General features: G+C 40.5%; 1 non-coding gene across 1 annotated transcript; it reads left to right on the top strand.

Moving 5' to 3' along the window:
- The first annotated feature begins 4,241 nt into the window (after positions 1 to 4,241).
- Positions 4,242 to 4,313, top strand: trnam-cau (transfer RNA methionine (anticodon CAU)). The gene has a single exon. It is a non-coding gene; the product is annotated as a tRNA-Met (tRNA).
- Positions 4,314 to 4,932: the final 619 nt, after the last annotated feature.

Here is a 4,932-nt window from a genome sequence, read left to right as displayed (position 1 = left end):
TATTTGTAGCTGCCCTGGTTTCTCCGCCTACCGGGGGACGACCCAATAATCTCTCTCTCTCTCTCTCTCTCTCTCTCTCTCTCTCTCTCTCTCTCTCTCTCTCTCTCTCACAGAAACACAGGCATTATCCCATGCTCCTAGAATTAATTGTAATACCATGCCTCCAACATAAAACCCCTTATTTGGACCACGTTTCTGTCAAATGTGCCTGTTTTGTTCTATGAAAAACCCACTTCCATGTATTCTTTACACGGTTTCAGCCTTCGTCCCAGTTTGCAGGTGAAACAGCGCAGAACGTTTCTGTTTGTCTCTTTGTATGTTTTCATTTTAGGCTGAAGTACCATTGTCCTCAGACTATAAGTAGGGGCTAATGGAGATGACATGGAGGTGTGTGTTAATGTGGAAAGTCATTATGCTGCAAAGTACTGACAGACAACATATGTTTATGATTCAGTTTGGTTATGCAAACGTTTCCTGAAGATAATATAATCAGTTGCATAAGCCATGCTGAGGACCGACTGATTAATGGGTTGATTACTGCATGAGGCTCATTCTGAGGCCTTTCTTCTTTTGAATAGTGGAGAGTGCCACTCTGTTCTTCAATCTAATACACCCCCTTCTACTTCTTACCCATTCCCTCCTTCAGTTTTAACACACAGACTTCATCTGCTCACTCACTGAGTAATCTACTCAGTCTGATATGATCATGCTCTCACTATTGTGCTAACCAATACGACAATAAAGTAAAAATCCCGTCTAGACTGAATAGGATTTGCATGGCCTTCCAATTTTTTACGTCTTTATAAGTGAACTATATATTTAGACAAAATATTTGCATTGGATGATTAGCATTAGAAGCGATTGATTTTGAGTATTTGATGGAAATCAGGTTGTTGTTGACATTGCTGATGGTTTCATTTTGTTTTGTTTCCGTCAGTGTTTTGTGCTCTCAGGCCTTTCCCAGCTGTCGCTGACCTTCATAAAGTTACAGCAGACTTCCAGGAGAAGCATCCACAGATCCTCTATGTCATGTACATAAAGCTCCGCGGTATGTTCCAGGCCATTTTTGTACAGGTTACAGTATGCACTGCAGTTGATATTTTGTTTATCTCAGTAAGCAACCTGAGAGCCAATCAAAATGCCAAAATGGCACATGGTTATGAGAAAGAAACATAAGCCTTGTGTTGATAATGCTCATATTCCGGTGAGGTCCATCTGTTGTAAATATTGAGAGGGTCATATTTTCAAACTCTTGTGAGTAAACATCTTCATGTGACGGGTACCTTCAGGAGCACGCTCCACCACTTTGCTCTCATGTAACTGTATGTTTGCATTGCGTGTGCTTGTTTTGTGCACCTCTGTGTTTGTGTTCAGTCTCCATCCTATTGTCTTGAAGGGCTTTGTATGAAATTATCTTGTATGACAAAAAAACTTACAAACAAAATTCACAGAAAACCACATTTTCACAGTTTATTTTTCTTGTTATTTGACGCAATTTATTTGTTTTGTAAGAATATGTAATTCTTGGCTAATAAATAAATAAATATGTATTGTATATATTCTGGTCTGTGGACAGTTGTCCCTGCAGTTAGTTCCACCTGCAAATCAAAGGATATTCGAATGACCTATTATTAGTTTTAACAGGAATAATGCTACTGAGAGCGTGCAGGTTAATTCTCAAACCCCCCTGCTACCATGCAGACTGTAGTGCAGACTGTTCAATATAAACACATTCACAACACCATCTTTCTAAATGCAGGCCTTTCTATATTTGGGCCTGGGATAAAATCTTATTCAGCGTGGGTTTATGTGCTGCTGTGTGTCTCTTTATGGACCTGTGACATTTAAACCTGTCATAACCGGCTGTCATAACCCTCCATTTAACCTCATTTATTGTAACAACATGATGCCACTCGCAGTTCCTCCAAAATTGGGTCCAAAACATGTGTGTGGACACTCTATCTTATATTATATTGTAGCTCTCTCCTCAAACACACTCAATCACACACCATCTGTTTCTGTTTTTAGCTCGGCCTGTATGAGCATGTGTGTTTGGCAAAGTGAGGTAGTAATAGAGATGTTGACTGCAGGCTGATGTGAACACGCTGTGCTGTTGATCCAGGGAGGATGGTGGAGGAAAGAACAGTCAAGGGACACTCTGTTTCTATGTCATTCATCATCCCTTCTCCTTTTCCCTCGAACTTATCTGCTTTCATAGACTAAAGACCATTAATGAAGCAATGTTTGGATTGACATTCATGTTAAAGAGTTGGAGATTTGAGGGAAAAAATACAAGGAAAGAGGAAGAGACAGAGCAGTGACTCAGGAAACAAGAGTCAGGAGCAGGGGCCAGGAAATGAGGAGGGACCAGAAGAAAGAAGAGAAAGGACAGACAGAGAGCGAGGCCGGGGCAAGGATGTGAAAACATGTTTGTGAGTTGCGGGTGTTACAAAACTCTGAACAAAATTTGGGACAACATGGCCATGATTATTTAAGGAAACAGGACACTAAGCTATGGCAAAACCTTCCCCAAGTCTTTTCCCACATGTTGTCCGAGTCTTGTTGAGTCTTCACATCTCTTACAAAGTTTTACAAGTTGTTAACTATCAGCCACCAACGATGGAGTGGACACTGATGAAATAATTCACTCCAAGACTTGTTCTACTGCAAAGCCAGTGTGCTTTGTTTGTGCATTTGGCAGTAGAGGAGGGGACAGTATCCCTAAATCCATCAGCAAGCATGAACAAACAGACATGAAAAGGAGAGAGAGAGAGAGAGAGAGAGAGAGAGAGAGAGAGGGGACAGGAGGGCATATTCTGCATAGTTTGGCAGGCAGCAGGGGATTACTGTGCATTACACCACACTGGTGGTTCAGGGTCGCAGTTTCAAAAAGACACAACAGCTTATTGCAGATATGAGTTACATTTATTTATTTTGTTGTATATGGTTTTACACAAGCAGATTGAATAAGTAAGTCATTATTTTATAGTATTAAAAGTGGAATTTGACCAAATTCTTAACACAAACGTGGCTTGACACACAGTTTTAGATTACACTTCAAATGCAGGCCTGTGGAATGTTAACTGAGACAAACACAACAATGTCGTGGGGATTAGCAATCGAAAATATGAGTAGTGAACTATATACTCTAAAATCCCTAAGAGTTCAACTTTTAGTGTGGCCTGCTGGCCCCTGTTTTGATCTGGAACAAATGTACTGTCTGCAGTGCTGGAGGGACACACACACACACACACACACATGGATACACACACAGGGCTTCACTATAAATCCCTGTCTGATCCCTCTGAGAGAGTTTATTTTGCAAGACAGCGTGAGCTTGAAAAAAAAAAGCAGACCTGGACCAGTTTCGACCAGTTAGGCTGAGGTCTTGTGCTTTCATCTCATTGTCTCGGGCTCACAGCAACGTTCAGTCCAAAACAGTTCAAGATAAATCTATAGATCAAAGTTGCACTGATATCTAGTGAATCATTTACAGAGACAGTTGCTGGTTGAAACACACTCAGTCATGTTGGGTGTACTTCACAGGGACTTTGCCATGTTGTGTAATGACATTGCTGTAGTGTTTTATTCCACTGATATCATTGTACAGCACATTAAAACAATCCTACACACACCATGCCTTGCTTGTAAAATTGTAATAACTTTTCTACCTCTAATCTCTCCGTTTGTTCTTCCTCTCTGTAATATATTCCCTCCTGTTCCTTTTTTCCTTCTTTGTTCCCCATGTGTGGCCTAGTTTTCTCCCACAGACAAAGGGGAGACTGTTCAATGTGGAAAGCCTCCCTCTCTTACACTCTGCTTGCGTGAATGGAGAGCTGATAGAGCAGACACTAATTAGTTCATCACATTCGTACATTCACCGCAGACATATGTCAAAAATATATAAAGGAGTAATTCAGCAAGTTTCATGACAAATTAAAGAATATTTCTGAAAATTGCACCCTGATATTTAGCCTTATATCAGCATATTGTAATGATCTCTCTCTGCATTTCACATCTCCCTCTCTCTCCCAGTATATGACATATACATCTTCTCATTCACAAACTCTTCCCTGTCCTTCACACTGGCCTGCTCTGTTACCGCAGGTTCTCTCTGACTCTCCCCCCTACCACCGCCTCTTTCAGCCAGGAAACAATGGGCGCACGTTATGTAAGAACGCACCTCTACGTGAGAAGAATAGCGAGAGATGAAATGCTCGTTCTGTCCTCTGACGCATATGAGCAGAGTGGCGCAGCGGAAGCGTGCTGGGCCCATAACCCAGAGGTCGATGGATCGAAACCATCCTCTGCTATTTTGACAATATTACCGCGCCAAAGCTACAATGCTATATACTATTATTTATATACCCCTATATCGCTCATTTAACGTTAACTCAACGCCTATCCACCTCTTTGTGTCATGGTACAGAAATATTGGTCAAGATATATTGGAAGTCCTGTGTTCAGAATGTTCTTTACAGTAAGTAAAATGATTTACCACTTCAGAATATAATTGCAATATAATCATTTCATTGCTTCAATGTTTAATTGAATTACTTTATGTACAGCTGGGAGGAGCTTGTGAATTCCTCGTGTCCTTTGATGAAACAATTTAGTATTATTAATCTGAATCTGCAAAGTAACCTAAATGATCAAAAACATGTTGTGTAAAAAGAACAATATTTACACTTGAAATGTAGGGGAGTAAATATATACAGTATTGTACAAGTACCTCAATATTGTACTTCAGTACACTTCTTTAGTAAGAGTACTTCCACCACTGGTAAATAAAAGCTGTAGTCTGAACACACAAGAAGCGGATTTGCATCCGTAACTGAGCTTGTCAGTTTTTCGCCTGTAAAAGCCAAACCAGCCGTTCAGGTTATCTCAAATCAAACATTTACCTCATTTGTGTGTGCTACACGTATTCCG

The sequence above is a fragment of the Anarrhichthys ocellatus genome, unplaced genomic scaffold, assembly GCF_004355925.1.
Source record: "Anarrhichthys ocellatus isolate YVR2014 unplaced genomic scaffold, GSC_Weel_1.0 scaffold2153, whole genome shotgun sequence".
NCBI classification, from domain to species: domain Eukaryota; kingdom Metazoa; phylum Chordata; class Actinopteri; order Perciformes; family Anarhichadidae; genus Anarrhichthys; species Anarrhichthys ocellatus.
This window is presented reverse-complemented; position numbering and strand designations above follow the sequence as displayed.